Here is a 12,407-nt window from a genome sequence, read left to right on the forward strand (position 1 = left end):
ATGTAAGGAGCACCTCACTGTCAGCAGCAGTTTATAGAAGACTGTTATGGTGTTGGTCAAGCACTGAAATTGCCCAACTCATTGATTTTTTCAGGGACAGAGAAAAGAAAGAAACACCTTTTCTGGACAGGAATCAAGCACAGGCAAGATGTCAAGGTGAACTGCTCAGATCAGGTCATTCTACACGTGTAGATACACACAGTGAGTATTCAGGCTATGCAATGGAGGCACACCAGAAGTGTTCCTACAGTATGAGGTCGAGATTTCTTCCCTAGTAATGAAGCATTTTAGAACCTGACTGTCTTTAGCTCTGGGCAGAGAAGCAAAGTATTTCACCTGTACTGATGTTTGTGAGCAACATGTCCCAGTTCCCAGTGGATAATAAGAGATAAACGAGCAGCCACAAAGGACAGCAGAGTCAAAACAAACCCTTATCACAAAACAGACAAGTGAGAGATCTCCCAAGCTTTTCACTAAAGGCACTTTCAGGGTCAGGTGTTTGATGTCATCTGTATCATCTTTCATCTCACTCACTCCCCCTCCTCCAGCTTTCAAACAAGCTATTTGTGTTGAAAATAAAACATCTTAGCTTTTGTAATGCTGTACACTACCTTGAAACCTCAGAAGTTTTGCTCCACCCTGCATAAACAGAAACATGCATTAAATGACACGTATATCTCTTTAAGACTTCATTTAATTTATGCGTTTCTTGAAGTCTGCTGATTGTTTTCAAACACTATACCAAGAAGGAAAACAAAGAAAGCAGTTTCTTTTCACTGCTGGGAAAGTCTCTCATTTCACCTGAAAATCCAAACAGCTTCAAATCACTGATTGAATTTTACTGTCTGCTCAGTTAAAGGGAAATGCAAATCCAACAAACTGGAGCAGAACATCTTAATTATCCAGTAAGTTAAACTAGAAGGCAGCAAACTACAGGATAAATAAATGCAGAGTATCATGGCATTGGACTTCAATCTACAACACGCAGACTTGTGGAATAAACCTATCCTCAGTTCTACACTTGCCAAAGAAAATATATTGTTTCTCCATTCTTCACATCCAGTCTGCCTTTTTTTTTTTAAGCTTCCTGCTCACTTGTTCTAAAGCTTAAGACTGCCAGTTTGCTCTTTTTAGCAACAGAGCTACCCAGCTCCTGATCTCCCTGAGGAATCCTTCTAGAAGTCTGCTTCTGGCCCAGAGTCATAGCTCTTCAGGAAATATTTGTCTGAAGGACGCAGAGCCAACACGAGCCTGGACTTCATCAGTTCTGGCAGGTAGTACCTCCCTGTCCTAAACAATCTGCAGTTTGCTTGGCCCTTCATTCTTAGAACACCTTTTTCAGGAGAGTGCATTGCTTTTAGCTTGCTTCAGAGTATAGACAGCTGTGATGGAAAATGTTATGATGGAGAGCTTCTGGATGCTCCTGCACAGCATGAAGTGATGATAAATAATATAGTACAGTGCATTTAGCCAGGAGTTATTAAGAAGTTTCTTGCATGAAAGAAGAAATGATCTCCTACAGTGCTTTTCTCCTCTAAATCTGTTTTTCTTTCTTTTAGTTTGAGCACTAGATAGGTGGTCCTGCCTTTTCTTGCTACTTTTGCAGGCTTGGAATTTTGTTTTGTTTTGTTTTGGAGCTTGAATGTTCTGTTCTTTTGCTAGTTTCCTAAACCTTGTATCATGCGTTCTCAATCTAGCTATGAGTAAAGAAGTAGAGCTGCAGATGGTCTGGAAGGTGATATCCAGGAAAAACAAAACAAAACAAAACAAAACAAAAAAACCCCTGACTTTTAGCACTATACTAATGTTTATTTAAATACAAAACAACAAAAACCCACATAAACAAAACAGCAGCAAAACAAAACCCTCACTTAACTCTTGATAAACTTCATGCTGACTAATCCTGCCCCATATTTCTCTAGGCTCCTAGGTAGTTATATAAATGTCCTTTTTAAAAATCAAGTAGTTTGTGAAAAGCAGTTTGGTCTGCACTTGCTGCTGTAGACTAAACAGTGCCTTTCTACCCTTGGAATGCTTATCAGAACCAAAAGGGTCACAGGGCTGCTGTGATAGCAGTGCCACTTGCCACACATTTCCATATGAGGCCTGCTGGTATTCAGGTGAGAGTTGGCCCTTATCGAGGAAAAAATCATTTAATCATCATTTCCTTACTGCGGTATTTCACATTGCTTCTTCAGGAAAGAAATGGTGCTATCTTTATTGCCCCCTGCTGTTAGAGAGCGAGCAAAGGAGGGAGTGTTGCAGAGAGGGTGTTACTGCAGGGAAATCTTGGATGTGGATTTCTGGACATATTTTCCCCTGTTTCTTCCTCCATAAAAATGTAATGATACAGTAGTATTGTATTAGGATGATGTGATTTTGGTAGGGATAAGGCTTAAGCATTTAGGTGGGGATTGAATCACTGGGAACTTCAGCTGTGATTTGGATAACATGGCTGAAATAACTGCAATTGCACTGATTATAGAGAGAATTCGAAGTGGTCAACAGTAGCATCTGGTTGTGTTCCACCCCAGACAGCTCTGTTTCACCTCCTGTCCATCTTCTTCTGCCAGTGCTGTCTCCCTCTGCTTGAAGCTGTTTAGATGCCAGTATGTAGCTAAACCACATGGATTTTGTCTGCGTCGATACAGTTAAGACATGAGCTCACAAAAGGAGGTAGAAAGGAAAAAAGAATACAAAAGAGATCGGCTGGCACAGTTGTAGCTGGGAAGGACATGAAAAGAAAATGTGCTAATCATTTTAGCCCTTGCAATAAGGCGCATGTTCTCTGGCCTTTCCACGGACCTCTTCTGAGGCTGCAGGCATCTGAGGGAGGAGAGGAAATAATTAGGCAGCGGCCTCTTTTGACTTTCATCATCTGCCGCAATGAATAGGAATGTGAGGTGGAGGCCTCTGAGCGTTAATCACCAAAGGAACAAATCCCATTTCAATTATGGGTTGTACGCTTCAAAGCCAGCAGCCTGCTCGCAGAACGCAGCACTCGCCCTTGATTTACTGTTCCTGCCACACTGCAGACAAACGAGAGCTACGGATCTGGCATTTCCCTGCCGAAAACCAAGGCATCCCAGCAGTGCTTTATGCACGTTTCCCCAGAGGCGCTGGGGCAGCCGTTTGCCCCCGCTCCGCTCAGGGGAGAGAGGCAGCGGGCGGGACTCGGGCCGACACAACTGCACACCGCGTCAGCCCCACACGGGCCGCTCCGACCCGCTCGGCGCGGCGCTGACGGAGGGGCGGGGCGGGCCCGGTCTCCATGGCGCCGGGGCGGCGAGTGGGAGCCGCGCGTTGCTTCCGCCCACCGCCGGATGTCGCCGCGAGGGCCGCTCAGCCGACGGGCGCGTCGTTGTCGGAGCGCGGCGCCGGGCTGCTCGCCGCCGCCGTTCCCCTCCCTTCCTCGCCTTCCTCCTCCCCCCCCCGCCGCCGCCCGCAGCCCTGCCCCTTCCCGCCCGCCCGCCGGGGCTGACAGGTGAGTGCGGGGCCGCGCCGCCCCCTCCCCTCTGCCTCGGCGGGGCGCGGACCCTCCGCCATCTTCCCGCCCGCCGCGACCCCCGCGGCCGGCAGCGGTTTCCCGAGGGCTGCGGGCGGGCGGGCGGGCGGGCGGGCTGGGAGCCGGGCTGGGCCCGGGGCCGTTACCTGCGTGTTGCTGCCGACGCGGTCCCGTGAGGTGACCTGCGCGGCCATCCCTAAAAGAGGGAGCTACCCTGTTATTATTTGTGTAACCGCTAAGCCTCAGGCTGTAGGATCATCCGGTCCTGCAGCAATCGAAGATGGGGATGCCTGCTTAGGAGGCTGTGAACTTTGTGGGTGTACTGCTGTGTGTGCGAGGACAGGCCAGGCGCGGCGGCTGGGTAACGCGCGGACTGAGTCCTGTTCTGTGCGCAGATGGAGCGGGAATGGGAGGCGAGGGCAGCGGGCAGAGCTGGGCTGCTGGCAGGACTGGGTTGCTGGCAGAACTGCCCTTGGGCAGCGGGAGGCGGCCTGGAACTGGACTGCGTATGGCTCACCTCCATCGTGATTCGTTTGCAGTATTTCTTTCTCTTTGCCCAAGCTCAGTATTGTGGAAATGAATGTTGGAGGAGAATGAATATATTTCTTATATTAAAAGGTTGAGTAGGTTTCAGTTTGCAGGTGTAGAAGGAGGAAGCTATGAAGATTGTGCTTGTGCAGAGGTGAGGAAAACTTTTTTAAGCTGAGCCTTGAGTCGCTGTTCAGGACTGTCTGTTCTCAGTGCACCTGAGAAGAGAAACTTCTGCCTGTCCTTATCCTTGCAATTGCCTCTTCCAGCCTGTCAAATTTTGACTCGTTACAATGTTTCTACATATGCATTCTATAACAGTAGCTCCTGGAAGATTTACTTAATGAACTGGTGGAACCACTTTGGAGTGATTCAGTGTCACTAATACCCCTTGATATTATGCACACTCTATTGTTCAGGCACTCCGTTTGGAACATCACAGCAGTATTTTTCTCGATAAACAAACTTCTGAAACAATTTTCCAGGCAAGCCTGCTGTTGTCGTTTTTCGTTATGTGATATTTTAAAAAGCAAGCTGGTAACCTCAAGATTTCAAAGATATATTTTCATACAAATAGTTTATATTTGATAAGATCTCATGCTTGCATGTGTCGTTCCTAACGTGTCTTTCTGTAACAATGTTAACATAGCTTTGTGTGTTGTGGGCTGGGGCAATTTCACTGAGAAGTGCATCCATGAGATGTTAGGCAAAGGCCAGTATCACTTGTATTTTTAATGCTGCTTTCTCTATGTGAACACTTGTCTTTAAACTAAGTCTATTATATTACATTTAAATATAACTTTCTCTGAGGCTGTCTGATGTGGACATGCTCATACCTTGTCTTACACTTAAATTTAGGACTTCTTAATAGTTGCAGAGCCTCTTGGCCAAATTGCCTGAGAGCGTTGGTAAGTCATGTGAGGAATCTTGTGAGTGGGGTGAAAATGAGAAGCTTCTGCGAGAACTAGAAACTGCAAACCAGAGTTACTACACCATACAGGGAGAAGTGGTGGTGTTATTGGTATGTTTGTGATGAGGGTAGGATTATGTTGTGGAGTTTGTAGGCCCTGGAGCAAAGGCTGGCAGCTTGTTTTGGGAGATGAAGTCCAGGCTATGAGGCCTGTTTGGGATGCTGCTGCTTCCAGCCTCTGCAGGTGAGTGGGTCAGCACCAGGAATAGGGAGAGTTTCCTTCCAAGCCAGAGGAGTTTGTTGTATTTTCACCATCCGGTAATTCCTGCTGATGGTTGTGAGACTTACTGTTGCAGAGCAGTAGGACTGGGGAGTCGCTGTGCTGTTGCACACTGTCCAGAGATCTGGTGGGCCATCTGAGGAAATACTTAGAGAGTGTGTTGTGTGAAGGTTGCTTATCAGTACTTCAGGAAAGTGTGCTGAGTGTGCTAGACTTAATGTCAGAGCTGCTTGCTTATGTTGCTGTCTGAGCAGTAAAATATTTTAATTTATTAGCAACTGATGTATTCCTAAGTAAAGGTATTAGAAATCATTCTGCTTGCATGAAAACATACTATCAGTTCATCTGCTACACTGGTAGTAAAAGCCTGATCATTGTTTGTTTAGAGACAGCGCAGTAAGATTCTGGCCTCTAAATGAGCTGCAGTGCTTCCTTAAACAAATACCTTTGTTTAAGGTAAAACCACCTTTGAGCTTGAACTTCCTTGGGATTCCTTACCCTCGGGTCTTGTATTTGCATACCTGTACATGCAGCCAGACTGCTCCTGAGCTATTAGAGATTTGCTAATACAGGAATGAGAGCTAAAGGGTCTGCGAGACAGGAAAGGAAACAAAGCATTTTTGGAGGCTGCTCTTTAGGACTGAACTAGCAGAAAGTCATTTAGCAGAACTTGATGTTCTTTATTGAACTGTCCAAGAAAAATCAGCTGATCAATACTCATTAATAAAATAAAGCACAATACATATTTGGGTAGATAGGTGTTCACAGTGTTTAATGCAAGATCGTATGGTATGTTGCATGTAGTATTTAAGCTAATTGAAAGAGCGTGTTCAGTGAGTGTGGTTAACTCAGCCCTCTGAGGAATGCTGTATGCTTTCAGCACTTCAGCAGTTCTACTTCAGAGTTCTTTGCTCTGATGATATCAGGGGACCCAACCAGGTTTCTTTTATATCCTGGGTAAAAAATCATCTATTTTTAATAGTAGTTATTGTTTAATATCAGCTAGAATAAGTACATATGGTGAAGGATATAGCTTTTTTGCTGTGGTAGTTGGCAGGCTCAGTCAGTGATGCATTTTGATGAGATTGCAACATTTGCTGACATAGTTGAATTGGCAGCATCAAAGCTTGCTAGCAGCAAAACTGGACTGCTTCACACTTCAGTTCTGTGTCAGAAGTTTGCTCAGAGTGGATATCTGCTAATGTGCTGCAGTCTTTATCACTGGCTTCCAGCTGCATAATGTAATTAAAATTCATTTCTGCAGTTTCTTTATGAAGGAGGTTGTCACCTTTTCACTGGTGGCTGATTTCCCCACTGACATGTCAAGTAAAACCCAGTTTTGTTTGAAAGCATGCAGTACTAAATTCAGGAATAAACAAGTCACATTGTAATGCTTGAGTGGGTTTTGTAATGTTTGAGTGCACTTATCAGTGGTTCTGGCATCATCTGTGATGATCTGAAGTGCTTTTGTTTCCAAAAATTTATCTTTAGAAAAACGTCTAGTATTACAAAGAAGTCTGTTTAACCTGAACTTTCTTGGGAGTGCTGTACTCTTGGAATTTGTACTGAACCAACTACATATGAATATATAGTGTCCTTGAAAGTAATTGTTCACTGAAGTCCAGATGTGGAGTTCTCAGTACAGGAGGGACATAGATCTCTTGGAGCGCATCCAGAGGGCCACAAAAGTGATCCCAGGGATGGAACACCTCCCTGCAAGGACAGATGGAGAGCTGGGGCTGTTAAGCCTGGAGAAGAGAAGGATTTGAGGTGACCTGATAGCAGCCTGTCAGTATCTAAAGGGGAGCTACGGGAAAGAAGGGGACAGACTCTTTAGCAGGGTCGGAATGAAGGGAAGAGGTTTCAAGCTTAAAGATGGCAGATTTTGGCTAGATGTAAGGAAAAAGTCTTTTACATTGAGAGTGGTGAGGAACAGGTTGCCCAGAGATGTGGTTGATGCCCCATCTCTGGAGACTTTCAAGGTCAGGCTGGATCAGGGCCTGGGCAACCTGATGTAGCTGTAGTGTCCCTGTTCACTGCAGGGGAGCTGGACTAGGTAGCCTTTAAAGGTCCCGTCCACCTCCACAGATTCTTTGATTCTGTTCAAAATGGAAGTTTCACTCTTTTAAACTTGACGCCTTTGCATATTAATGAAGGTTGAAGGAATGTAGATTGACTTTCAAATTCCCTTAACTCACAAGAAATGCTGTCAAAACTGAGTTATATGTAATTAAGAACTTAATAACTGTAAAAGTTCTTCTGTCTTTCCCTTCCTTCACTGCTGGATGAAAACAACACGTTAATTGGCATCTTTATTTCTTAAGGTGTTCTTGTTGCACAGGACAGTTTCTGTTGTACTAAGCCTTTGTTTCTTATTTAGTATGCACTGGAATTTTGTTCTGAAGCATGTTTGCAACAGAACGACCTGAAAGAGATTTAAGAGCACACAGAAATCCAGTACAATTGTTTTGATACAATCCTTTAAATAGTAAGTGCTGGTATTGCTGAAGTTTAAACAAAATGGAGCAGGGGGATCTTGGGTAAGAGATGGTGCTGAAATTTCCGGATGCTTTCCCTTTCCAGACCTGTATGTTGTTTTGAATGAACAAAAAAGGAAATGCAGTACTGTAGCTGTTTGCTCTGAGCTCTGACACTTCTTAAAACAGATTTTCTTCCTGGCTTCAGCAGTATCCACACCCCAGGAGTTCCTTTCAGCAGCCTGCTGCTCTTACTCCATGTTCAGAAGTAGAAGCATGCAAGTAGAATTGGTTGATTGCTGCATTGAATTAATTTTTGAGTAGTGAGACCAGTGTGCATTGACAACAAGACCAAAGGCATCTCTGTTAGTGCCATTTCTTTATTGTAGCTGAATAAATTGGTAACTGGCTGCACACATCTGCTGTTTACTGTTACTCTAATGAACTATTCCTTGTGAATACATGGTAACATCTGTTACAGAAAGGTAGGTGACAGAACTTTAATTTAACAGACTGTAAAGTATGATTTGAGTTTAATTAAACAGCGTAATTGAAATACTGAATGTCTTCACGTTCAGGAAGTAGTAATCACCTATGGTCTCTTTTCTAATCACCTGTGGATTCTTTTCTAGGACATGTGGTGTTTTTTTTTTTTTTTTCTTTTTTTTTTTTTTTCCTCCCCTGCTTCTGCTGATTGACTTGGTCAGAAATTCATTTGGTGCTGTTCTCTTGAGGCTCTGACAGATCACTGTGTGAGGAGCACCATGCAAACATGGCATTTTCCAGCACGGCTGAGCAGGAATGCTCAGCATGGTTTAGAAGCTCACTTGTAATAATGGGGTGCTTGTTTACCTTTACTTGTGTGCCTTTACTGAGCATACATTAGTTATACCATTCTTTTTTCCCTTTTCTATTTTTTTTGGAAGCACTTTTCACTTTTATGTATTCTATTTTTAGCTTCTGTGAATTCAGCTTTGTTTATTCAGGAAGCTATTCCCATCCTTCCTGGTGATATTTCATACTGCTTGCCTTATTTGTAAGGGGGGGGGGGGGGGGAGGCAGAGAATGAATGCAACTTCTCAGAACCCGTTTGTAACATTTGAATGTTCTGATTAACACTGTGTGACTAATGGTAAGTGAGGGGTCATTTTACTGCCTTTTTTCTTAGTTTGCTCGACTCAAATTTGTCGCTCAGCCTTGACGTGTGTTCCCTACTCCATTGCCCCCTTCCCATCATCTGCTGTGTTCTAACTACAGATGTTTCAAAAATGTGAAATACTTTGGTTTGTGTACTACTGACTGTTTCACTAATCAATATTTAATGTGGTTTTCATAGGATATGTAACATGACACTGATATTCTGGACAGGTAATTCTCGCTGTTTGACAACCTTACGTAATGAGGGGAATCAGGTAACTGCTAGAAATGAGCACCTGATGTATTTATTTTTTTTAGCATCGTACTGCCAAGGATCTGTTCTGTAAAATCAACTCTTGGAAAATCTGCAGCTGCTTACTGTTGTGGTCAGTGTTGAAAACATTTCTGAAATTTCAAAGAGAAGTTTGTGTTTAAAGGGACACCGTCATGACTTCTGTACTCAGATTTATGTCTGGCTTTTATAAGCTGGTCGTTACTGCTCCCTTACTAAAAGGTGATATGGCCTTTTGGTGGAAGTAAGAGTAACATGAAAGGTGGTAACATTTAAGCCGGACCCCCTGTGTTCCTCTTTCCTGTCTCTGTGTGCACATGCCTGCTTGTCGCCTCTCGGTTGCAGCTTTGCTCTGGCTGCGTGCAGCCTGCTGCAGGGAGCTGTGCATGCTTGCTTTTCCAAACAGTGCATGGATGTGGTCATGCTGGGGCATGAGCAGAGCACGGCGAGTGCTTCGTATCTGGCCTGTTCTGTTCGCTGTGGAAGTAGAAACTCCTGTGTATTTCATGTGAGGATTTCACCCTGTGAAAATAATCGTCCTGCCTCCTTGACCGTGTCCCTTTAAATTCTACATGGCACAGTGTGCTGCTCTGTGGCTACTGAATCTGTGTGTCCCGGAGCAGTCCAGAACAGTGTTTCATGATGAAGTGCTCTGAAATGAAGTAGCTTGGCAGCAGAGGGCAAGTAGAAGTTGACACAGTAAAAACAATGGATAGTAAGGAGTAAATATAAACCATATTAATGCCTCTGTATATACCCACAGCTTAGAAGCCAGTAGCTGTCAGGAACTAGAAGTTAGATTTCTTTTTGTGGCATTTAAGTGAGTGGTGTAAGCTGATTTATGTGATTGTATGCAACTGTGTGTATGTATAGATGTATAACTGTTCAGTGCATCTGTCTGCACGCAGTTTGCATTGGGCCATGCTGCAGGAACCTCTAAACTGAAATGCACCAAAGAGTGATTCCCAAGTGAGGTAACGCAGAATAGAAAACTCAGCCTTGAGAAAAGAAGACTGAGAGGGGACCTGATCCAGGTCTATAACTATCTAAGGTGTGGGGGGCAGAATGGCGAGGCCAGACTGTTTTCAGTGGTGAATGGAGACAGGACAAGGAGAAACGGCTGGAAACTGCAGCATAGGAAGTTCCGCACAAACGTGCGCAAGAACTTCTTTACAGTGAGGTGATGGAGCACTGGAACAGGCTGCCCAGGGAGGTGGTGGAGTCTCCTTCTCTGGAGATGTTCAAGACCTGCCCGGATGCCTACCTGTGTGACCTGCTGTAGGGAACCTGCTTTGGCAGGGGGGTTGGACTCGAAGATCTCTGGAGGTCCCTTCCAACCCCTACAATTCTGTGATTCTGTGAGAAAAGAGGAGAATCTTCAGTCATGTTTGGTGTCCAGTCACAGCTTGAAAAGAAATGCAAACATGATGAGTGCTGCAAGCCTGTTCCTAATTCTTAGCCGTATGTTCAAGAACAGGAAGATACTCAGTGAAGCCAGAAAACTGGCAGTAACTTGATTACAGGGTTGACTTTTTTTTAAGTTTCAGCCCTGTATTTCTATGATAGAGGCGTGTAGCCACGGGGAAAAATGAGACCTAGTGAAATAAGAAACTACCTAATGGCAGTTCTTTACTTTCTTTTTGGGTTTGTATATATTTATAGCTAATTAGTTACTGCTGATTAATCACATGTGAAAAGCTCCAGTGGGATTAGGGGCGGGGGAGGACTGTGCAGAGTCCAGTGGAAATTAATAAAATCCTTTCAGTGAAGTACAGGATACTGGGACAACCTGAGTTTTTGTTCTAGATTCCCTGTGGGATTTGTGTCAGGTTGCTGAAATTCAGATGTTCCGGTAGCTAATAAAATACTGAGTACTTATAGAGAATATGTGAGGATTATAAAACCCTTAGTTAAATCTAGTCTTATTTGTATATCCTTATATATTTTTATGCTGTGGTATAGAAACAAAGGCAAACTTAAAGCTGTTTTTATTCTTTTAGTAAGCAATGCTTTTCCTTGGCTTTACGATACGTTAAAAAGTTGAAAATACCATGTTGAATTCACTAAACTGGTTAAGGCTGGATCTTCTTCATAGTGCTGGTGCTCATTCCTAGCTTGAGATCTGGTGTGTTGGCAGATCTTAAATTGGAAGTGGCCCTGGGTTTGGTTTATATTTTTCTTTGATCAACTTGTCTGAAAGGAAGCTCAGTTGCCTCGTCAGCTTTGCCAACTCTGCTCTCCTATTTCTCTGCAGACTGTTGCAGTTATTTTAAGTTGTAATTGTTGTTTTGGAAATCATTTATGCTGGAGAATGAATTTTTATTTTGTTCTCAATGTTCACGATTAAAAAAAAAATTGAATAATAATTCCTAAAATCCTTGGAACATTTAACAGCTGGTACCTCATGAAGCTAAAAGCAATTTCTGCTGAATATTGGGTTTAATTAAAAAAAAATAATCCAGAAATGGTTTGTTTTTTTAAAAAAATAAAAATATTTTGACTGAAGAACATCTCCACTTGTTTATGCAAGAAATCAAACACTATTTGATTTTTCTTAAGCAGGGGAAAGCAGTAGATCATGCATGGTAATACCATTCAGTGATACTGTCAGGTGTTGTAAGGATACTAAATGCATATTTGACATTAACGAGCTGCCAAAGTTTAAAAACTAGAGACAGCAGCCTCGCAAGTCAGGCTCACTTTCACTGTCCTGATAAGTCAAATGCGCTTTTACTTTCTAATAAGGTGAAACTGTGAGCTGTCAGAAACGTTGGAAAGTCATTGGACATAACTTCTGCTACATGTAAACAAGCACATGCACTCAATTTCGTACACTAGTGCTTAACGTTGTGTTGGACATTCCTAACCTGACAGTGTCCCTAAGTTATCATGTCTGTTTGCTTTCATTTTCCAGCTGGGTTTTAATTTTGCATGCATTTCAGTGAAATATGGTATGCGTAATAATTGTTTCCTGGAAGCGTTTTGGGGCTATTGCTGCTGGGACTCACCAAAGTCAGGAAGGCGATGAAATCTCTTTTCCTTTTGTGGTGGTTTGTTAGCTAAATCAAAAGCAGTGCAGAAAATGATCCTGTTCTTTGTTTGTATAGTAACTTACATGTTTCTGAGTTTGATGTTGTTTGCCAAATAGCTCTAAGTAACAAGGAGCTCTCTGCTTAATGACACCCCAAACAACTCCAAAATGTAGTGTACCTAATATTTTTGTTTGGAGGAAGAATGTTAAACTTTAGTTGCTTTGGCGGAGCAATTGGTGATGTTTA

General features: G+C 43.3%; 1 protein-coding gene across 2 annotated transcripts in view; it reads left to right on the forward strand.

The window, feature by feature from the left end:
• The first annotated feature begins 3,353 nt into the window (after positions 1–3,353).
• The window catches only part of WDR37 (WD repeat domain 37), a 37,192-nt gene continuing 28,138 nt past the window's right edge, over positions 3,354–12,407 (forward strand). Inside the window, exons 1-2 of one of the 2 annotated variants that reach the window (XM_052696094.1) lie at positions 3,426–3,484; positions 9,037–9,068. The gene's annotated coding sequence lies outside the window, so the exon portion shown is untranslated. Of the gene's footprint in view, positions 3,485–9,036; positions 9,069–12,407 lie in introns of both variants that reach the window. The other variant, XM_052696095.1, reaches the window with a different exon arrangement.

Source organism: Tympanuchus pallidicinctus, unplaced genomic scaffold (assembly GCF_026119805.1).
Source record: "Tympanuchus pallidicinctus isolate F22 unplaced genomic scaffold, pur_lepc_1.0 scaffold3, whole genome shotgun sequence".
In the NCBI taxonomy this organism is placed as follows: Eukaryota; Metazoa; Chordata; class Aves; order Galliformes; family Phasianidae; genus Tympanuchus; species Tympanuchus pallidicinctus.